This window comes from Phyllobates terribilis, unplaced genomic scaffold, assembly GCF_046119375.1.
Source record: "Phyllobates terribilis strain yellow unplaced genomic scaffold, ASM4611937v1 Scaffold_2__4_contigs__length_985480577, whole genome shotgun sequence".
Classification (NCBI taxonomy): Eukaryota; Metazoa; Chordata; class Amphibia; order Anura; family Dendrobatidae; genus Phyllobates; species Phyllobates terribilis.
In genome coordinates, this window is record NW_027362762.1 from 831,218,651 (window position 1) to 831,243,044 (window position 24,394).

The window sequence follows — 24,394 nt, forward strand, 5'->3', positions numbered from 1 at the left end:
GCTAGTGGTGGTCAGGCTGGTCGTTTTGCCACCCCTGCTGATGCTGGACTGGCAGGTGGTGCAAATGGCCTTTTTGGGGTTATCGGCAGAGTCTTTAAAAATCAACCAGACTCGGGAAGACCTAACAGTTGTACTGGCAACTTCCTTCGTGTTGGTGTTATGGGGAACGGTTGCCTGCCTTCTGTCTGCGGCCACCACACTGCTTCTTCCTGCCTGTTGGGGTGCTCTGCCTCCCTCTCACTGTGTGCTGCTGTCCTCGCTCTGCATGTCCTCCTGCCAGGTTGGGTCAGTTACTATATCATCCACCACCTCGTCTTCCACTTCCTCACCCTGGTCCTCCTCCTGACTTTCTGGCAATTGTGTCTCATCATCGTCCACCTCTTGTGACACTTCCCCACCGTCGCCTTCGTGTGACCGTGGCTGCTCAAATATTTGGGCATCGCTACACGCGATCTCCTCTTGCCCCGCTTCAAGTGGACCGGGCGAGATGCCCGAATCTATAAATGGAAAAGTGAACAGCTCTTCAGAGTGTCCAAGTGTGGGATCAGTTGTCTCTGGGCACTCGGCATGGTGGGAGGAAGGAGGATCAGGGTGAGGAATATGCGGTCCAGACTCACGGCTACTGAGACTTGACCGTGTGGAAGACAGGGTGGTGGTGGTGGTGGCTAAGTGACTGGAAGCATTATCCGCTATTCAACCAACAACCTTTTGACACTGCTCTTGGTTCAATAGTGGTGTGCTGCGGTCCCCTAGAAATTGGGACAGGAAGGTCATGTGAGAAGATGTGGGTGTTTGTTGTGGCACAATTTCAGCTTGCCCACGGCCTTGTCCTCGGCCTCTGCATGCTCCATTACCATCACGTCCAGTTCCCCGTCCCTTGCCACGTGCCTTGCCCATTTTAAATGGAGGACAGTATCTTCCACACTCACTACAAATGACTGAGTTTGGAGCGAACTTATATGTGATCCGTGTGACGGAGAAAACAGAGTTTTAAATACCTGGCCTGTAGGTAAGTAGTTTGAACAGCAAACTGCTGTGAATTGCTTCACTGACACACTGAAAGAATTTTTTAATGGAGGCCAGAAATGGCAGTATTTTCTGACAACGTACACTACCGTTCAAAAGTTTGGGGTCATTTAGAAATTTCATTATTTTTGAAAGAAAAGCACATTTTTTTTCAATGAAGCTAACATTAAATGAATCAGAAATACACTCTATACATTGTTCATGTGGTAAATGACTATTCTAGCTGCAAACGTCTTGTTTTTATTGCAATATCTACATAGGTGTATAGAGGCCCATTTCCAACAATCATCACTCCAGTGTTTTAATGGTACATTGTGTTTGCTAACTGTGTAAGAAGGCTAATGGATGTTTAGAAAACACTAGAAAAACGTTGCACAAGTATGTTAGCCCAGCTGAAAACGGTTTGGCTGATTTGAGAAGCTATAAAATTGACCTTCCTTTGAGCTAGTTGAAAATCTGGAGCATTACATTTGTTTGTTCCATGAAACTCTCAAAATGGCCAGAAAAAGAGAACTTTCATGTGAAACTCGACAGTCTATTCTTGTTCTTAGAAATGAAGGCTATTCCATGCGAGAGATTGCCAAGAAACTGAAGATTCCCTGCAACGGTATGTACTACTCCCTTCAGAGAAGAGCACAAACAGGCTCTAACCAGAGTAAAAAGAGAAGTGGGAGGCCCCGCTGCACAACTGAGCAACAAGACAAGTACATTGGAGTTTCTAGTTTGAGAAATCGATGCCTCACAGCTCCTCAACTGGCAGCTTCATTAAATAGTACACGCAAAACGCCAGTGTCAATGTCTACAGTGAAGAGGTGACCCCGGGATGCTGGCCTTCAGGGCAAGTGGCAAAGAAAAAGCCATATCTGAGACTGGCTAATAAAAGGAAAAGATTAATATGGGCAAAATAACACAGACATTGGACAGAGGAAGATTGGAAAAAAGTTTTATGGACAGACGAATCAAAGTTTGAGGTGTTTGGATCGCACAGAAGAACATTTGTGAGACTCAGAACAACTGAAAAGATGCTGGAAGAGTGCCTAACGCCATCTGTCAAACATGGTGGAGGTAATGTGATGGTCTGGGGTTGCTTTGGTGCTGGTAAAGTGGGAGATTTGTACAAGGTAAATGGGATTTTGAATAAGGAAGGCTATCACTCCATTTTGCAATGCCATGCCATACCCTGTGGACAGGGCTTGATTGGAGCCAAATTCATCCTACAACAGGACAATGACCCAAAGCACACCTCCAAATTATGCATGAACTATTTAGGGAAGAAGCAGGCAGTGGTATTCTATCTGTAATGGAGTGGCCAGCGCAGTCACCAGATCTCAACCCCATTGAACTTTTGTGGGAGCAGCTTGACCGTATGGTGTGCAGTAAGTGCCAATCACGAATCCAACTTGTGGGAGGGGCTTCAGGAAGCATGGGGTGAAGTTTCTCAAGATTACCTCACCAAATTAACAGCTAGAATGCCAAAGGCCTGCAATGCTGTAATTGCTGCAAAGGGAGCGTTTTTTGACTAAAGCAAAGTTTGAAGGGGAAAATTATTCTTTCAAATAAAAATCATTATTTCTAACCTTGTCAATGTCTGGACTATATTTTCTAATCATTTCGCAACTCATTTGATAAATAAAAGTATGAGTTTTCATGGAAAACACAAAATTTTCTGGGTGACCCCAAACTTTTGAACAGTAGTGTATATGTGATCCGTTTGACGGAGAAAACACAGTTTTAAATAGCTGGATTTCTAGCGCTGTAATATGGAAAGGACCTGGCTGTATTCTGCAGTGCCAACAAGCAAATGGCGCAGAAAAACAGTGTTCTCTGGATTGCTTTTTAAGCAAATAATGAGGACTAAGATCCAAAGAAAAGTATCCCTGGCCCCTGAGACCTGGGCCTTTGTATAGAAATATCTAACAGCAGCAGAAGGCAGAATTGGAATGGAGCCTCTTGTGCTATATGCACTGCGGTCTGCTATATACCCTTCCTGCCTGCCTATATACACTGCCTGCCTGATATCTCTGCAGATGGATTAGTTAGTCCTCAAAAGGACTGTACGGTTTTTCTCCCTACACTACCTAATACACAAGCAAATCTCTCCCTGATGCAGCAGCACCTCTCCCTATACTGTCTAATTCCGGAGTGACTGTGACGAACATGTCTGATATAGACCTGATGACACTGTGCGGCCAGCCAATCACTATAATGCCACAACCAAAATGGCTACGGCATTACAGTGAGTGGTAGGTAATCCCTGCATGTTTGGCGCTCTAAAGAGCACCAAACATGCTGGGTGGAGACCCGAGCTCCCGCCGAGCAACCCCGGAAATACTCGGCGAGCGCCGAGCATCTTGAGTAGTGAGATGCTCGGGCGAGCACAGAGCAGTAGCGAGCATGCTCGCTCATCACTATCTTTTTGTTGTTTAGGTTTATTAGTGGCATTTGTTGTTTTGTTTCCCACAATATTATTGTTTTTTTTTTAGTTTAGAGCTCATATTGAGGTGTATTAATTCCTGAAGAGCTCTGAATAGAATTGTTTGTAGCTAAGTTACAGGATAATAGCAAAAGAGCACGGTGATATGTAGAACTATATATATTAGGTTTAAAACCCAGATGACAACCAATAACAATTGGAAAAATCTTTGAATTCCCTTATGCGTAAAGTTTAGTACACAAAATTTCTAGGTATAGTTGAGATTAACTTGGCTCTCAGATATATAGAGCGCTCTGATTGAACTATATACAAGGAAGCTTCTGTAAACCTTATGCTAGTGGAATTATAAGAGAGAACTTGAACGTGAAAGAGAGAATCAAAGTTTAGAATTTGTGTTTCACCTTTGTTAATACAGGATGTTTGAATTAAAAGTAGCTCTAATATTAAGACTTAATGATTATATACAATTAAGGCACCATAGATCTGAGAGACAACTAGTTACACTGTAGATTCACAGGAGAACTTCTTCTGAAAATATCTTATGTAAATACCACTAGCTTGCTCAAAACTGTGTGGTTAATTGTAATAGCAGAAGCCAAACCCTGTTGTCCAGTATTGTTAACTAGTATCAGCTATGTCACGTTTAAAGAGGACACAGATTGTTTGCTTCTGTCACTGCCAGTGTAGACTGTGCCTTGGTGTTTCCATAAATCAAGGCTCCCTCTTGATTACGGCCCTCCGTTTCCTCACCTCCACTGTAGAAGAGTCCTTGTGGCTTGACTATGTCCTGAAGCAATGCTAGTCTGGTCTTCCCGATGTCAAACTCTCCTTTGATGTCTGCTACAAGCGTGATGTGTGTGTGCAGCGACAGGGAGGGACACTGACATGCAAGATCTCCGGTGTTTATACCGTATGCTGCGCTCCTCACTGATGTTGCCGGCTCCTCTGTCACTTTATTATAAGGGGTATCTTGTGACTTGGTTATGTCCAGAGGCAGTGCAAGATCGGACCTCCCTACAGAATTCCGATCCTGACCACAACGCTCTCCCTTTGGTGACTGTTTTAATTACGTTGTGTGCGGAGCGGCGGGGAGGACGCTAACAGATAAAGTCTGCAAATTACTTGCGCTGCGCTCCTCACTGACCCTTCAACCCTGGACAGTGCTTCTACTGCTGGGGAGTTTCAAGAAGGCCGCCTTCCTCGACTCCTTACCTCTGTAGCGGTACCTCCGGTGTTTTCCTTCGGGTCTGTGCTTGCCGCTGCGTTCAGGGCTAAACTGCACTGGATAAATACAGGGCGGATACTGGATGTCAGGATCTCCTGTCCGGCTGCCCGGTTTGCGGCGCTCCTCTCAGACAGTACTGACCCCACAGCCCTGGACTGCGCTCCTGTTGCCGTGGAGTTTCAAGATGGCCGCCGTCCTGGATCGCCTCACCTCAGCCACGGGTCTTCCGATGCCTCTCCCTCGAGTCCGGATCTATCTCTGCGGCTTGCGCTGGTCTGCGCGTGTCGGTATCAGGTACGTGGGGATAGTTGCCTTGTAGTTAGTGCTGTCAGCACAGCGGCACAGCAGGAAGGACTCACCGGAGAGCAGGGACATTTTGTGTAAGTTCAATGTTGGTAGCTTGTCAGCACTGTCCCAGCTTTCTGCCTACCGCGTCTTCACCTCCTCCTATATGTGTAGAACCCCGCAGGGATTACCGCAGCTCACTTTTTTCTTTTTGGTGAGGGGCCTATAAGATTACCTTCAGGCAGCTTTGGGGTTCAAGGATTTGTATATATATATAAAAGTCTTAGTGTTGGCATATAGCAATGGCGCCGATGCAGAGGGTCTTCACTTCCTGAAAGCCAGGGAATTCCCCTAGCTGCCACACTTCGGTCCCGCTGGGTCTCAGGCTTAATATCTCCGCCAATATAAGTCCAATTTTGACAGGATTGGTCTTGAAATGCTCCTGAGACTTTCCTTTAGGTGCCCATATAGATTTTTATGGTAAATCTTCTTTCTGGTCGCTTTGAAAGTCGCTTTAAAGGCTTGCCTGCACAGAGCTTCAGACTCCTGCCTCCTACATCTCCAGAGTCTAGGACATGCCCCCGGCCCCCGCAAAATGCTTTTCCAACCTGACTCTTCTTACAACATATACTGTGTATACATGATGGTTTATGGTGACTTTTTATTGTCAGACTGTGATTTTTTTTTATTAAACCGGGAGCAATTAAACTAGTTCATTTGATTAATTTGATCACTTCAAACATTTTCTGTCTTTGCCTAAAAAGTAAAGCTAATAAAAATTGCAAATTACAATTGCAATTACACACAAAAAAAGGCTATTTATATCACCAAAACAAGAAATAGTGATCCTATTAAATCGGTAAGTCAAAAATAAGCCCAAAATAAGCTTAAGGGAATGTTCACATTACATTTTTTTTCCAGCATTATTTGATCATGTCCACTCCAAAGAATGCCAGAAAAAGCGCCCACTAGATGCTTAAAAGAATATTCCTTTTAACTTCTATGGAAAAATAACTTGCTGTTCAAAGGTTCAGGTTTTTGAGTGTCTTTTATCCACTTTGGGATTTAAAAACCCCAAAGAGTTTAAAAGAAGTGACATGTCCATTCTTCAAGGATCTTTGCTAGGAAGATTCTCCATACCGTACAATAGAAGTCAAAGGGAAGGCTAAAAGATTTATGAGCGTTTTGTAAGCATTTTCAATTAAAAAGACACTAACATTTTATTCATTTCTTAATAGTTCACAAAAAGTCTGAAAATTGCTCAAAACTGTGAACGTTTGAGGATAAAAAAACTCAGAGAACATAGCAAAAACAAGGAGCGATTGCTGAAGGGCCTTCTGCAAGAAATTGAAAGACCTGCCAGAAAAAACGTACTGTTAATGTAACCATAGGATTTGTGCACACAATTTTTTTGAGATGGCCAGCAAAATGATTTTCAACCACTTTAAGAGAATCACCTTCTTTCTCTTTGGAGAGTTACTGGAGGAGTTTTTCATTTCCTGAAGCGATTTTGAAGAGTTTTTCATGCATTTTTGGACAGGATTTTTCTAAACCATTTGTTTACAGCTCTCTGAAAAGCCAGTTCCAAGTTTGGAGCATTTTCTGTAATGAGCCAATTAAAACTTTCGTTTTTCCTAACTAGCATTTTTTTTAAAACGACGGAAGATAAACGCTCAAAAGACTGAACATATGAAGAGCACAGTGCTTTTACCATAGAAATGAATAGTAAAAGTCTTGCAAATGTTTTTGAGCAACATTTTTTCAGGCGCCTTTTGGATTCAATGCCCTAATTGTGTGAAAGAGGAAGGAATATCACAATAATAATTAATATCAAACTCTACATTTGCTATAAAATAGAGTACACAGTGTCATTATATAAAGAATAACTGGATATGACATGCAAGAACGAAAAGGAATTTCTTCATCTGCACTAAAGAGGAAATTTGTTCCAATTTAAAATATTGCAGGGTTACACAACTCAGACAGGACATTCCATAGCAATAACCGCGCAGCTTTACACCGGCAGCCCAGAGGCAGAAAATGTTGTGTTTTGATTAAACAGATGGTAAATTCCCCAAAAATATGTCAGCTAAGAGCGAAACTGCTTCACTTTCACTTTGTGTTCACTCTAACACTGTTAGTATTATTATTCTATCTAATATCAAGCATATAAAAAGTCACTGATAATAATTATCCAAATAATTATTCAAAAATCCCTTGATATTAGAAAACTCACTGAAAAAGGGATAAAACTTCTATTAAATAAAGAATTTAACAAGCTCACAAATTATATACTATGATGAGTGCAGTAACGTATTTCAAATCTTATAGAACCAACCAGTCCATAAGGAGATGACTAACACGTACAAAAAAAAAATACTCTCAATCTACCTATATTAATTAGTTCACATATTGAGCAAAATGCAACCACATCCCACTGGATGGTGCATAGTTTGTATAATATATGGTCTCTCGATGGTATAAGGTCTCTACTAGGGTTGAGCGAGCATGTTCTGTCCGAGTATGCTCAGGCCGAGCTCCGAGTATTTACAGCTGCTCGGTGATGTGTTTGAATCTCTCCCGTGTGCATGATTTGCAACTGTTTGACAGCTTTATTACATGTGAGGAATGTGTAAAGAAATAGACATTCCTCACATGTAATAAAACTGTCAAACAGTAGCAAAACATGCACACGGGAGTGATTCAACCATATCACCGAGCAGCTATAAATACTCGAAGCTCGGCCCGAGCATACTCGGCGAAAGGGTTAATAGAACATACTCGCTCAACACTAGTCTCTACTCGTTTCTTCGTCCTTCATGTAGATAACTCATCAGGAGACATATATTCTAATTGCCTTTTATTTGAGATTCTAAGAAAGTTCTTACATATACAGGTGCATCTCACTAAATTAGAATATTATCAAAAAGTTCATTTATTTCAGTTCTTCAATACAAAAAGTGAAACTCATGTATTATATAGAGTCTTTACAAACAGAGTGATCTATTTCAAGTGTTTATTTCTGTTAATGTTGATGATTATGGCTTACAGCCAATGAAAACACAAAAGTCATTATCTCAGTAAATTAGAATACTTTGTAACAACAGCTTCAAAAATGTTTTTACAATCCGGAAATGTTGGCCTACTGAAATGTATGTTTAGTAAATGCACTCAATACTTGGTCGGGGCTCCTTTTGCATCAATTACTGTATCAATGCGGTGTGGCATGGAGGCGATCAGCCTGTGACACTGCTGAGGTGTTATGGAAGCCCAGGTTGCTTTGATAGCAGCCTTCAGCTCGTCAGCATGGTTGGGTCTGGTGTCTCTCATCTTCCTCTTGACAATACCGTATAGATTCTCTATGGGGTTAAGGTCAGGCGAGTTTGCTGGCCAATCAATCACAGTGATATTGTTGTTTTTGAACCAGGTATTGGTAATTTTGGCAGTGTGGACACGTGCCAAGTCCTGTTGGAGAATGAAATTTCCATCTCCAAAAAGCTTGTCGGCAGAGGGAAGCATGAAGTGCTCTAAAATTTCCTGGTAGACGGCTGCGCTGACTTTGGTCTTGATAAAACACAGTGGACCTACACCAGCAGATGACATGGCTTCCCAAACCATCACTGATTGTGGACTTCACACTAGACCTCAAGCAGCTTGGATTGTGTGCCTCTTCATTTACTTTGTGTGTCAATGACTGCCTTCTGGACATCTGTCAAGTCAGGAGTCTTCCCCATGATCGTGGAGCCTACTGAAACAGACTAGGGGACCTTTTTAAATGCGTAGGAAGCCTTTACAGGTGCTTTTTGTTAATTATTCTAAATTACTAAGATAATGACTTTTGTGTTTTCATTGGCTGTAAGCCATAATCATCAGCATTAATAGAAATAAACACTTGAAATGGATGACTCTGTTTGTAATGACTCTATATAATATATGAGTTTCAGTTTTTGTATGGAAGAACTTAGTGAGATACACCTGTACATACACGATGCTTAAGCACGCTGCGACTAATATACATGAACTCCAATATTTCTGAGACGTTATAAATGTAAAGGTATTTAGCGTTTTTTGATCAAAGAGCACCAAAGTCAACCAACTGTAACGGGTCTGGGAGGCGGAACCTCTGGGCTACTATACAAGGGAGCGGTCCTTGTAAGGGAGCGGGTGGCGACCAGGCAGGCAGTCACAGCAGGTGACCGGGACAGTCTCTGGGTGTACGGGCAGGAGGTCACGGCAAGTGATCAGGGCAGTCTCTGGAAGAACGGGCTGGAGGTCACGGCAAGTGACCGGGGCAGTCTCTGGAAGAACGGGCTGGAGGTCACGGCAAGTGACCGGGGCAGTCTCTAGGTAAAGGGTAGGTACGACCTGTGATGGCTGAACCTCCAGGTAGGCTAGCAAGGCAGATTGAGGATGTGTGCTCCCAGGTGAGCAAGCGAGAGTCTCTGGAATAGCAGGTGGTCACAGCACGTGACGGCGGAGCCTCCAGGTAGGCAAGCAGGCAGGTAGCGGAGAAGCGCTCCCAGGTGAGCGGGCAAGAGTCTGGAATAGCTGGTGGTCACAGCACGTGACAGCGGAGCCTCCGGGCTGGCAAGCAGGCAGGTAGTGGAGAAGCGCTCCCAGGTGAGCGGGCAAGAGTCTGGAATAGCTGGTGGTCACAGCACGTGACAGCGGAGCCTCCGGGCAGGCAAGCAGGCAGGTAGCGGAGAAGCGCTCCCAGGTGAGCGGGCAAGCTGGTCCATAGACAGACTGACCGGAGTTGTAAGGCAGACCGTCGGACCTCAGGCAAGCAGGCAGGTAGCTGATGTGCGCTCCCAGGTGAGCGGGCAAGTTGGTCCTTAGACAGACTGACCGGAGTTGTAAGGCAGACCGTCGGACCTCAGGCAGGCAGGCAGGTAACAGGAAATCAGGCAGGATTAGGACAGCAAGCTGGCAGGAATCTGGCAGGTAACTGGCAGGTAACTGGCAAGGGACCTGGGGGCTGAAGCAGAGTAGAACGGTGCAACAACATTGCTCGGGCACCTCCATTTTGGAGGAGGTGCCTTATATATGGTAAAGTCCTCCGGCCATTGGCCGGGGACTCCTTAGGACGGCGCGCGCGGCCCCTTTAAGAGGGAGGGAGGGCGCGCGCGCGCGCCCTAAGCACAGTGGCCGGGAAGGAGCGCGCGCTGCCAGCAGAGCGGGAGAGGGACGCCGGGCACGGAGCAGAGCGGTGAGGGGAACAGCGTCCCTGCCTAGCAGAGGGCAGGGACGCCGGCACTACAGTACCCCCCCTTTAGGCCCCCCCTTTTTTAGGCCAGATAGAAATTTAGCTAGGATGAGAGGGGCATGGATGTTCTCCCGGGGCTCCCACGTTCTCTCCTCAGGACCAAACCCCTTCCAATCTACCAGAAAAAAGGTCTTTCCTCTTACCCTTTTGGTGGCAAGAATGTTCTCTACCTCAAACTCGTCCTCAGCAGAAACCGGAGCAGGAGGCGTACCTGTAGACTTGGAAAAAGAGTTAAGCACCACGGGTTTGAGGAGAGATACATGGAAGGAGTTAGGGATCCGTAAGTTGGCCGGGAGTTTCAATTTATAGGCCACCGGGTTGATCTGACTGATGACCTCCAGAGGACCGATGAACCGAGGTCCTAACTTGTAAGAAGGTATCTTGAGTCGAACATATTTAGATGAGAGCCAGACTTTATCTCCTGGACGAAATTGTGGAGGATCCAGGCGTTTTTTGTCAGCGTGTCTTTTCATACGCTCGGATGACAGAAGGAGTGCGGACCGGGTACTCTCCCATATGGAGGAAAATTTGCTAACGAGAGATTCCGCAGCCGGGTTGTCCACAGAGGTGGAGACAGGAAAAGGAATCCGAGGATGCTGACCAAAGACTACAAAAAACGGGGATTTGGAGGAGGATTCGCTCTCGTGATTATTATAAGAGAACTCGGCCCATGGTAGGAGATCCACCCAGTCAGAATGGTGGGCATTAACGAAGTGCCGGAGGTAACTGCTCAGGTTCTGATTGATCCGCTCCACTTGACCATTGGACTGTGGGTGGTAAGCGGAAGAGAAGTCCAGGGTGACGTCTAGTAGTTTACAAGTGGCTCTCCAGAAACGTGAGGTGAACTGTACCCCACGATCTGACACGATGTGGAGGGGCAGGCCATGAAGACGGAAGATGTGGCGGATAAAGTCTTTAGCCAGCTCGGGTGCAGACGGAAGGCCTGGCAGGGGAATAAAGTGAGCCATCTTGGAAAAGCGGTCAGCGACCACCCAAATGACCGTACAACCGGCAGAGACGGGGAGATCAGTTATAAAGTCCATTGCTATATGCTGCCAGGGGGCAGCAGGTACAGGAAGCGGAAGGAGGCGTCCGGCTGGCAGATGTCTCGGGACTTTGTTGCGGGCGCAGGACACACAGGCAGAAACAAAGTCTATTATGTCCTTGTGCAGGGTAGGCCACCAATAGTGCCGGGCAATAAGCTGGAGGGTCTTTTTCTGACCGGCGTGGCCAGCTAGTTTAGACGAATGGCCCCAGTGTAGGATCTTCTCCCGATCAGGTACTGAAACAAACGTCTTACCGGGAGGGAGACGATTTAGACTCACGGGAGCCACCTGCATTACTCTGGCGGGATCGATGATATGTTTAGGTTCTTCCTCGAGATCGGACACCAGAAAGGATCGGGACAAGGCGTCTGCTTTAACGTTTTTGTCAGCCGGGCGAAAATGAAGAACAAAATCAAAGCGAGCAAAAAACAAGGACCACCGGGCTTGGCGCGGGTTAAGTCTCTGGGCATGCTGGAGGTAAGCCAAGTTCTTGTGGTCAGTGTAAATTATTACCGGATGAAGAGCCCCCTCGAGTAGGTAACGCCACTCCTCCAACGCCAGCTTGATGGCCAATAACTCTCGGTCTCCTATGGAATAGTTGCGCTCAGAAGAGGAGAAGAGTTTGGAGAAGAAGCCACAAGTTACCATTCTCCCGGAAGATGATTTTTGAGTAAGTACCGCTCCGGCTCCAGAGGAGGAGGCGTCAACTTCCAGGAAGAACTGCTTGTTGCCGTCCGGGCGATGCAGCACCGGGGCGGAAGAGAAGGCCTGTTTTAGGGAAAGAAAGGCCTCCTCTGCTTCGGGCGGCCACTCTTTGGGATTAGTACCCTTACGGGTGAGCGCGGAAATTGGGGCAGTCCGGGAAGAGAAGTGCGGGATGAAGAGGCGGTAATAGTTGGCGAAGCCCAGGAACCGTTGAATAGCCTTCAACCCCTCTGGTCGGGGCCATTTCTCGATGGCAGACAGTTTCTCAGGATCCATTTGTAGGCCGGTCTGAGAGATAATGTAGCCCAGAAACGGAAGCGAGGTCTGCTCAAAGAGGCACTTCTCATATTTAGCGTAGAGATGGTTCTGCCTGAGCCTGAGCAGGACCTGACGAACATCCCTCCGGTGAGTCTGGAGATCCGGAGAGAAGACCAAGATGTCGTCCAGGTACACCACTACGCAGGAGTAGAGAAGGTCCCGGAAGATGTCATTGACCAACTCTTGAAAGACGGCAGGAGCGTTACAGAGGCCAAAGGGCATTACCAGATATTCATAGTGGCCGTCCCGGGTGTTGAATGCCGTCTTCCATTCATCCCCCTGACGGATACGAACCAGGTTGTACGCCCCACGGAGGTCCAGTTTGGTGAAGATTCTAGCCCCCCTCAGACGATCAAATAACTCCGGAATGAGCGGAAGGGGGTACTTATTCTTCACTGTGATCTGGTTAAGGCCTCTATAGTCTATACAGGGACGGAGAGAGCCGTCCTTCTTTTTGACGAAAAAGAAGCCTGCTCCCGCCGGAGAGGTAGATTTCCGGATGAATCCCCTGGCCAGATTCTCCTCAATATATTCGGACATCGACCGGGTCTCAGCAGCGGATAATGGATAAATACGCCCACGGGGAGGAGAAGTACCAGGTAACAGGTCGATAGGGCAGTCGTATGGTCTATGAGGGGGTAGTGTCTCTGCCTCCTTTTTATTAAAGACATCAGCATAAGACCAATAAGGAATCGGAAGTCCAGGTAGATTAGCTGGGGTAGGAGAAGGACGGACGGGATGAACGGGAACCAGACAGGTCTTATGGCAGCCCTGTCCCCAGCGAAGGACTTCTCCGGTCTGCCAGTCAAGAACGGGTGCATGTTTCTGGAGCCAAGGTAGGCCTAGCAAGAGGGCGTGAGAGAGTCCAGGCAGAACATGGAAGGAGATACTTTCAGAATGCAGCATTCCCACCTGCAGAGTAATGGATTCGGTGATGAGTTGGATGGGGCGTGGTAAGAGCCCCCCATCCACGGCAGCAACAGACAAGGGTACAGCCAGAGGTTTGGTGGGGATGCGGTATTTCTCTACCAGGGACTGTGAAATAAGATTCCCGGCTGCTCCAGAGTCCAGTTGGGCTAGTTCGAAATAACGGTTCTCCCCGTAGACGATTGAAACTGACAACAGCAGGAATGGAGAGGATTTATTCTTGTCTAGGTGGACCTCTCTGAGCGAACCTAGACACAGGCGTTTCCCGACCTCTCCGGGCAGGCACGGATCCGGTGCTCCTTACTGCCACAGTAGAAGCAGGTCCCCTCGGCACGGCGTAAGTCCTGACGGGTCTTGACCATCTTGGTCTGGTCGACCTGCATAGGCTCAGGAGGGTGTACCTGGTTAGAGACAGAAGGAGTGACGGGTTTCTGAAAAGAAGGAGCTAGACGTGGTAACCTCCTCTCACGGGTGACCTCTCTGGCACGCTCCTGGAACCGTAGGTCAATCCGGGTGGCAAGAGTTATTAAGTCATCGAGAGTGGTAGGAATGTCCCGACCGGCAAGTTCATCTTTAATACGGCCGGACAGACCCTCCCAGAAGACGGAAACCAGAGCGTCGTTATCCCAGGCCAGCTCCGAGGCAAGGGTACGGAACCGTATGGCATATTGGCCCACGGTGAGACTTTCCTGACGGAGGCGTAGCAACGATGATGCGGATGAGGTCTTCCGTCCGGATTCGTCGAAGACTTTCCGGAAAGCCGTGAGAAAAGCAGGCAAGTTGGACACCAGGGGGTCTCCTCTCTCCCATAGAGGATTTAGCCAGGCCAGGGCCTCCCCGGTGAGATGGGACATGATGAATGCAATTTTGGCTCGGTCGGAGTTAAACTGGTGGGACAATAGTTCAAAGTGCAGGGTGCACTGATTTATGAAGCCCCGAGCCTGGGCTGAGTCGCCTCCGAAGCGAGGAGATGCAGAAAGCCGAGGTCCGGGGTAGGATATCATGGTGTTAGTGGACAGCGGAGCTGCCGGATTGCGAGACATGGCACTGGCGGAGGTTGTTGGTGGAGCAGTCAGAGTGTCCAGGCGAGTATTGACATTCCGCAGGTGACCCAGGATGGACTCCTGTTGGGACCTCTGACGGGACAGTTCATGACACAGGTCCGAGAGCGAGGGAGCTTGGGTGCCACCGGGTTCCATGGCCCGAGCAAACTGTAACGGGTCTGGGAGGCGGAACCTCTGGGCTACTATACAAGGGAGCGGTCCTTGTAAGGGAGCGGGTGGCGACCAGGCAGGCAGTCACAGCAGGTGACCGGGACAGTCTCTGGGTGTACGGGCAGGAGGTCACGGCAAGTGATCAGGGCAGTCTCTGGAAGAACGGGCTGGAGGTCACGGCAAGTGACCGGGGCAGTCTCTAGGTAAAGGGTAGGTACGACCTGTGATGGCTGAACCTCCAGGTAGGCTAGCAAGGCAGATGGAGGATGTGTGCTCCCAGGTGAGCAAGCGAGAGTCTCTGGAATAGCAGGTGGTCACAGCACGTGACGGTGGAGCCTCCAGGTAGGCAAGCAGGCAGGTAGCGGAGAAGCGCTCCCAGGTGAGCGGGCAAGAGTCTGGAATAGCTGGTGGTCACAGCACGTGACAGCGGAGCCTCCGGGCTGGCAAGCAGGCAGGTAGCGGAGAAGCGCTCCCAGGTGAGCGGGCAAGAGTCTGGAATAGCTGGTGGTCACAGCACGTGACAGCGGAGCCTCCGGGCAGGCAAGCAGGCAGGTAGCGGAGAAGCGCTCCCAGGTGAGCGGGCAAGCTGGTCCATAGACAGACTGACCGGAGTTGTAAGGCAGACCGTCGGACCTCAGGCAAGCAGGCAGGTAGCTGATGTGCGCTCCCAGGTGAGCGGGCAAGTTGGTCCTTAGACAGACTGACCAGAGTTGTAAGGCAGACCGTCGGACCTCAGGCAGGCAGGCAGGTAACAGAAAATCAGGCAGGATTAGGACAGCAAGCTGGCAGGAATCTGGCAGGTAACTGGCAGGTAACTGGCAAGGGACCTGAGGGCTGAAGCAGAGTAGAACGGTGCAACAACATTGCTCGGGCACCTCCATTTTGGAGGAGGTGCCTTATATATGGTAAAGTCCTCCGGCCATTGGCCGGGGACTCCTTAGGACGGCGCGCGCGGCCCCTTTAAGAGGGAGGGAGGGCGCGCGCGCGCGCCCTAAGCACAGTGGCCGGGAAGGAGAGCGCTGCCAGCAGAGCGGGAGAGGGACGCCGGGCACGGAGCAGAGCGGTGAGGGGAACAGCGTCCCTGCCTAGCAGAGGGCAGGGACGCCGGCACTACACCAACCAAGTCAAGGTGACCTTTCAATATGGATTGTCCCTAAACTCTAAATGTCTTACCTCTCTATGTGCCAAAACAGTCTCATGTGAATAAGGAGTGAAAAGAAAACCAGGCATAGCTCACAAATAAAACTTTATATGGGAACGATGGGTGGATAAGGGTGCTGGGCACTGGTGCACAAATACTCTATAAGGGCCCAGCCCCCTTATTTTTAGGGAGTTTTCAAATGAGTTAGTCAGCAATGTATGGAGAATATATAGGACTAATGTAGGTTGCGGCCGCACTTCAAGTATATCCTGATACTCTAACATAAATTACTTTATTGGACAGTGTATGAAATGGTGATAGGTAGGAGACATTAAGTACCAGGTAGGACATACGAGTTCACCAGTCCCTCTGCAGTGCTGACTCACGTTAGTTTTAAATAAGTTCCTTTAGTAATCATAATAAAAGTTACATTTTAAATCTATGGGTCTTTAGTTTAGGGTTTAGTTGCCTATGGCAATTCGTAATTATGTGAGCTTATTGCTTAGCCTACGCTGACTGCATGAACAGCATTATTTAGAGTGATTTGAAAAGGGTGCTGGGCACAGGTACACAAATAAGCTATAAGGGCCCAGAACTAGTGATGAGTAGTGTTGAGCATTCCGATACTGAAATATCGGGTATCGGCCGATATTCGCGGTATCGGAATTCCGATACTTAATTCCGATACTTTTACAATATCGAATATCGTAATCGGAAGTTCCCATAATGCCTGCGCTCTGCAGTGTCTCTGAAGTATGACAAGCTGGATGGCAGCGCTCAGCTGAGATCCAGCCTGTCATCAGAATGCCATCCCAGCGTGGGAGAATTCTCCTGATCGTTTAAAAGCCGGCGGGCGGTAAAAAGCCGCCGGCTTTTAAACAATCACACAGCCCCATACTGCTTCCCCGCAGCCTCCCACCCCGATCCTCCGCTCCCCTCGCCACCTCCCACCCCGATTGTAAGTTAGGACCGGGCGGGGAGCGCAGCACCAAGGAGCGGGGAGCGAAGGACCCGGGCGGGGAAGCCGGCAGTGAAAAGACTTCACCGCCGGCTTTCCTGTTCTGTGCTGCGCTTTCCCGCCGGTTATTTCAAATGAACAGCTGAGGTATCAGGTGATGCTGATCAGCTGTTCATTTGAAGTAGCCGCGGTGCCCTCAGAGGGTTCACGTGAGTTCATGCTTGACTGCATTGCATGAACTCACATGAACTTTCCCACGGCCGCACAGGTCAGCCTCACCTCCCAGACGATCAGCCCGTCATGATTGGTGTGTGTGGGTGTCTGTGCGTGTGTCTGCGAGTGTGTGCGGGGTGTCTTTGCGTGTGTCTGCGAGTGTGTGCGGGGTGTCTGTGCGATGTCTGCGGGTGTGTGCGGTGTCTGTGCGATGTGTGCGGGTGTGCGCGGTGTCTGTGCGATGTCTGCGAGTGTGTGCGGTGTCTGCGCGATGTCTGCGAGTGTGTGCGGTGTCTGTGCGATGTCTGCGAGTGTGTGCGATGTCTGCGGGTGTGTGCGTGCAGGCAGACATAGGCCGATGTGACACTACTACTCCCATCGGCCTATGTCTGTCCCCCGTCCACTCGTGCCAGCAAGATCAGCTCGATGGGAGCAGTAGTTCCCATCAGCCTGATCCTGCTATTTAAATTGCCCTGCTGTTTCCCCAATAAATTTTAAATACATGTCATTGGTGGCCAGTGGTTACCTACAATAAATTAGTTCATACATTACCTGTCCCCGCCGATCGCCACCTAAAATAAAGTAAAAAATAAAAAACTACACCTATACTCACCTAGACACCTAATTCCCCGAAGCCATCGATCTCCTGTAATAAAATATAAAATAATAAGCCACAACCTTATCCTTACCCCTCCGTAGTAGTACACGAGTGTCCCACGATGATCTCCAGTTTAGAGCAGCCACATAGAATGTGACCGCTCTGAACCGCTGCCGCCGCTAGAATGATGGGGCCGTAAAGCAGCCCCGTCATTGCATAAGCGGGTTCGCCGGAGTTCAGGCAGCGCTGCTCCGGTTAGCTCCTTTACGGCCCTGCTGTACCGTGAGAAATTCCCACGGTACAGCAGTGCCGTAAAGGAGGTCTCCGGAGCTGCGCTGCCTGAATGCACTCCGGTGACCTCAGTCAGTGGCTCCCGCTGCCGGGAGCCGACGTGTTCCCGGCAGTGTGAGCTTACAGCAGCCATGCACAGCTGTCACCATCTCCAGATGTGACAGCTGTGCATGGGAGACAGCGCAGGAACGTGGACAGGTAACTATTTTTTTTTAGTAAACTAAGAATTAAATAAAATTGTGTGTTTTATTTCAAATAAATAATTTTTTTCTGGGTGTAGTGTGTTTTTTCTTTTTAACACTTTGTAGGTTAGTAATGGGGGTGTCTTATAGACGCCCATCATTACTAACCTGGACTTCATGGCAGCTGGCGCTGACATGAACCCCAACCCTATTACCCCCTGCCACCGCACCAGGGCAGCATGGAAGAGCGAGGCTAAGTGCCAGAGTTGGTGCATCCTATGGATGCGCCATTTCTGGTGCGGCTGACGGCTGGTGTTTCTAGCCTGGGAGGGGGCCAATATTCATGGCACCCTTCCTGGGCTATTAATATCAGCCTCCAGCTGTCTGCCTAGCCTTTGCTAGCTATTAAATAGGGGGTACCCCACGTCATTTTTTTGGGGGGGTCCCCCATTTTAATAGCTAGTAAAGGCTAGGTATTCAGCTGGGTGCTGATATTAGTAGTCTGGGAAGCTCCGTGGGTATTACCCACTTCCCAGGCTTCAAACATCTGCCCCAGCCGTCTGCTTAACCTCCGCTAGAGCCTAAAATGATGGGGGATCCCACGCCAATTTTTTTTTAAATAAATCCTTTATTTTAACACTAAATGGCATTTGAGGAGTTAATAAAGATGCAGTCCCTAAATTATTATTTATTTTTTAATTAATTTTTCCCCAAAATTTTGATGTGGGCTTTGCCATATTTTTGTATGCCAGCCAGGTACAGCATCCAGCTTCTATGAACACGCCATTTTCCGGGGTGGCTGCGGACTGCAATTTGCACCGGGGGGGGAGGCAGAAAGCTTGGGCCTCCCTGCGCTGCAGATTCCATCCCCCAGCTGCCTAGTTGTACCTGGTTGGACACACAAATAGGGAGAAGCCCCACGCATTTTTTTTTTAAATTATTTCATGAAATTCATGAAATAATAAAGAAAAAAAGGGCTTCCCTATATTGTTGTGTCCGGCCAGGTACAAATAGGCAGCTGGTGGTTGGGCGCAGCCCGTTCCTGCCTGCTGTACCTGGCTGGACACAAATATAGTGCGAAGTCCCACGTCAATTTTTTTTTAATTATTTCAGGAAATTCATGAAATAATTAAAAAAAAATTGATGTGGGGCTTCGCCCTATATTTTTGTCCAGCCAGGTACAGCAGGCAGGAACGGGCTGCGCCCAACCACCAGCTGCCTATTTGTACCTGGCCGGACACAACAATATAGGGAAGCCCTTTTTTTAAAAAATTATTTCATGAAATAATTTTAAAAAAATTGACGTGGGGCTTCGCACTATATTTGTGTCCAGCCAGGTACAGCAGGCAGGAACGGGCTGCCCCCAACCACCAACTGCCTATTTGTACCTGGTTGGACGCAACAATATAGGGAAGCCCTTTTTTTCTTAATTATTTCATGAATTTCATGAAATAATTAAAAAAAAAAAATACGTGGGGCTTCGCACTATTTTTGTGTCCAGCCAGGTACAACTAGGCAGCTGGGGTCTGCAATCTGCAGCGCAGGGAGGCCCAAGCTTTCTGGGCCCCACCCGCTGCAAATTGCAGTCCGCAGCCACCCCGGAAAATGGCGCGTTCATAGAAGCGCCATCTTCTGGCGCTGTACCCAAATCATCCAGGGCCCTGGTGCGGTGGCTCACTGGGTAATAAAGGGGTTAAGGCCAGCTTGGCATTATCAGCTGGCCCTAAGCCCGAAATTCATGGGGTCACGCCAATATTAGACATGACCACTATGAATTTCTAGTAAAGTATTTAAAAAAAACACAACACCCAGAAAAAAGTCCTTTAATTGAAATAAACACACAATTCTTTATTGTTCTAAATTAAACTATACTTACCATCACGCCCATTCCAGCTGAAGTCAACGATCTCCTGCAATAAAAGAAAAATAATAAACCAACCTCATCCTTACCTTCCCATGGTTCCCACGACAGCTTCAGCTCTGCTACATCGAGATGACAGGCTGGACCGCAGCAGAACGCTGCCATCCAGCCTGTCATCCCGCAGACACTGAGAAGCGCAGGCTTGCTTGCGCTCCTCAGTGTCTCTCTGTGACGGCATAAAGATGAGCCGAGGTCATGTCCAATGAACTCGGCTCACCTCATGCACGTCACTGACAGCGTGGGAAAATTCTCCTGCACTCAGCGCTTCAGCGTGAGAATTTTCCCACGCTGTCAGTGACGTGAATGAGGTGAGGTCATGTCCAATGAACTCAGCTCACCTCATGCACGTCACTGACAGCGTGGGAAAATTCTCACGCTGAAGCGCTGAGTGCAGGAGAATTTTCCCACGCTGTCAGTGACGTGCATGAGGTGAGCCGAGTTCATTGGACATGACCTCGGCACTATGCAAGCACGCCGCCAGGGATGTTACATTCACACTAGCTCTGTGTAGAATAGTATTAGTAAATTACAGGCCTGCTATGTAAAACTGTGTTTCTCTGTCAGACATATCACCTATAAGATTGTTCCAAAATCAGACATTTCTTCCATTTTCATTTGTTGCAGTGTGTCGGTCAAGCTATTCTCACTAGCTCTATGTGTAGAATAGTATTAGTAAATTAAAGGCCTGCTATTTAAAATTGTGGTTCACTGTCAGACGTACAGTGGTGGCCAAAAGTATTGGCACCCCTGCAATTCTGTCAGATAATACTCAGTTTCTTCCTGAAAATGATTGCAATCACAAATTCTTTGGTATTATTATCTTCATTTAATTTGTCTTCAATGAAAAAACACAAAAAGAATTGTCCTAAAGCCAAATAGGATATAATTCCACACCAAACCTAAAAAAGGGGGTGGACAAAAGTATTGGCACTGTTTGAAAAATCATGTGATGCTTCTCTAATTCGTGTAATTAACAGCACCTGTAACTTACCTGTGGCACCTAACAGGTGTTGGCAATAACTAAATCACACTTGCAGCCAGTTAACATGGATTAAAGTTGACTCAACCTCTGTCCTGTGTCCTTGTGTGTACCACATTAAGCATGGAGAAAAGAAAGAAGACCAAAGAACTGTCTGAGGACTTGGGAAACCAAATTGTGAGGAAGCATGAGCAATCTCAAGGCTACAAGTCAATCTCCAAAGACCTGAATGTTCCTGTGTCTTCCGTCCGCAGTGTCATCAAGAAGTTTAAAGCCCAAGACACTGTGGCTAACCTCCCTAGATGTGGACGGAAAAGAAAAATAGACGAGAGATTTCAACGCAAGATTGTGCGGATGGTGGATAAAGAACCTCGACTAACATCCAAACAAGTTCAAGCAACCCTGCAGTCCGAGGGTACAACAGTGTCAACCCGTACTATCCGTCGGCATCTGAATGAAAAGGGACTGTATGGTAAGATACCCAGGAAGATCCCACTTCTTACCCCGAGACATAAAAAAGCCAGGCTGGAGTTTGCCAAAACTTACCTGAGAAAGCCTAAAACGTTTTGGAAGAATGTTCTCTGGTCAGATGAGACAAAAGTAGAGCTTTTTGGGAAAAAGCATCAACATAGAGTGTACAGGAAAAAAAAAGAGGCATTCAAAAAAAAGAACACGGTCCCTATAGTCAAACATGGCGGAGGTTCCTTGATGTTTTGGGGTTGCTTTGCTGCCTCTGGCACTGGACTGCTTGACCGTGTGCATGGCATTATGAAGTCTGAAGACTACCAACAAATTTTGCAGCATAATGTAGGGCCCAGTGTGAGAAAGCTGGGTCTCCCTCAGAGGTCATGGGTCTTCCAGCAGGACAATGACCCAAAACACACTTCCAAAAGCACTATAAAATGGTTTGAGAGAAAGCACTAGAGACTTCTAAGGTGGCAAGCAATGAGTCCAGACCTGAATCCCATAGAACATCTGTGGAGAGATCTCAAAATGGCAGTTTGGAGAAGGCACCCTTCAAATATCAGGGACCTGGAGCAGTTTGCCAAAGAAGAATGGCCTACAATTCCAGCAGAGCATTGTAAGAAACTCATTGATGGTTACCGGAAGCGGTTGTTCGCAGTTATTTTGGCTAAAGGTTGTGCAATCAAGTATTAGGCTGAGGGTGCCAATACTTTTGTCTAGCCCATTTTTGGAGTTTTGTGTGAAATGATCAATGATTTGATTTTTGCTTCATTCTCTTTTGTGTTTTTTCCTTGCAAGCAAATTAAATGAAGATAATAATGCCAAAGAATTTGTGATTGCAATCATTTTCAGGAAGAAACTGAGTATTATCTTACAGAATTGCAGGGATGCCAATACTTTTGGCCACCACTGTATCACATATAACTGCGTTCCAAAATCAGCCATTTCTCGTGAACATGGAAAATATTGGCCTCCATTAAAAATGGGCAAGGTGTAAGGCAAGGGACGGGGAAGTGGACGTGATGGTGATGGTGCATGCAGAGGCTGAGGACGTGGCCGTGGGAAATTGTGCCACAATACCCACATCTTGACGGTCGACCTTCCTGACCCAATTACTAAGGGACCGCAGTACACCACTATTGAACCCAGAACAGTGTCAAAAGGTTGTTGGTTGGATAGCAGATAATGCTTCCAGTCACTTTGCCACCACCACCACCACCCTGTCTTCCACACGGTCAAGTCTTAGTAGCCGTGAGTCTGGACCGCATATTCTTCACCCTCATCCTCCTTCCTCCCACTATGCCGAGTGCCCGGAGACAACTGATCCCACACTTGGACACTCAGAAGAGCTGTTCACTTTTCCATTTGTAGATTCGGGCCTCTAGCCCAGCCAGCTTCAAGCGAGTCAAGAGGAGAACGTGGAATATTGGAGCAGCCACAGTCACACGAAGGCGACGGTGGGAAAGTGCAATTACTGTCACAAGAGGTGGATGATGATGATGAGACACAATTGCCAGAAAGTCAGGAGGAGGATCACGGTGCCAAAGTGGAAGACTAGGTGGTGGATGATATATTAACTGACACAACCTGGCAGGGGGACATGTAGAGCGAGGACAGCAGCACACAGAGGGAGGGAGGCATAGCACCACAACAGGCAGGAAGAAGCAGTATGGTGGCCGCAGACACAAGGCGGGAAAGCGTTCCTCGTAACGCAAACACGGCGGAAGTTGCCAGTACAACTGTTAGGTCTTCCCGAGTCCGGTTATTTTTTAAAGACTCTGCAGATAACTCCAAAAAGGCCATTTGCACCACCTGCCAGGCCAGCATCAGCAGGGGTGGCAAAACTAGCAGCCTGACCACCACCAGCATGATCAGGCACATGGCAGAAAAGCACCTGACTAGGTAGGCTGAACCCCAGGGTCCAGCAACAGTGTCTGCAGGTGACACCACTGCTTGTTCCGCTGTTGTGGGGGCACGCCAATCCCCTGTCCATGACGCATGCCAAGATGCCTTCCGCCATGCACATGTCGCTGCACACTCTCAACTAGCACCATCATCAAGCACGTCCACGTCCTTGTCCCAGCGCAGAGTTCAGCTGTCCCTACCCCAGTCCTTGGGACGCAAGTGTAAATACGCAGCCAATGCCCCATAGGCCACACTACTATATTCACACATTTCGCTACTTCTTGCGCTCGAAATATTGCCTTTTAGGCTCGTGGAGACAGAAGCTTTCCGCAACCTGATGGCGGCGGCCGTCCCTCAGTACTCGGTCCCCAACTTCCACTATTTCTCCCGGTGTGCCGTCCCTGCATTACACGAGCATGTGTCCCACAACATTAGACGTGCCCTCAACAACGCAGTTAATGGGAAAGTCCACCTAACCACGGACACATGGACAAGTGCTTGTGGGCAGGGACAGTACATCTCGCTGACAGCACACTGGTTAATATAGTGTACAGCCTACAAAATTGGAGCAGTTTCCCAAATCAAATATAAATCCATATTGGTATATAAAAAACACTTTATTTCATAGATAAGATAAAATCGCATAACAAAGTTAAGAAATAGATCTTGCGGGGTAAGGATACACACAACAGGCTGTGCTGAAACTAATCTGCTTAGGTGACAAATCACACAATGCTGAAGAGCTGTGGACAGCTCTGAAAAAGCAGGCAGATCTGTGGCTGACACCGCTGACCCTACAGCCAGGCATGGTCATGTGTGACAATGGCCGGAACCTTGTGGCGGCTCTGAGGCAAGGCGAGCTCACACACGTACCATGCCTGGCCCATGTTCTTAACCTCGTGGTTCAGCGGTTTCTCAAAACCTACCCGGATCTGCCAGATCTGTTTGTCAAAGTACGCTGCCTGTGTGCCCATTTTAGAAAGTCAGCGAGAGCTTCCTCCGCTCTTGCCGTGCTTCAGCAGCATTTGCAACTTTCTAGTTCCGGAATTATTAAAAAAAAATTCCCATCTGAAAATGCTGGCGGCAGTTGTCACAGTTCATTGGACAACCAAGGAGTACAGGTGAGAGAGACACAAATGCAATCGAGCAGAGGCAGAGGAACACTGTCAAAGTTCTGGGACAGTTTTCTCAGACCCTCCCATCTTACAAGTCCTGATACGCAGGGTACTCTCCCAAGGAGGGAAAAGTTGCTGAGTGTACCGACTGTACCAATGTCCTCCGTGATTCCTCTGTGC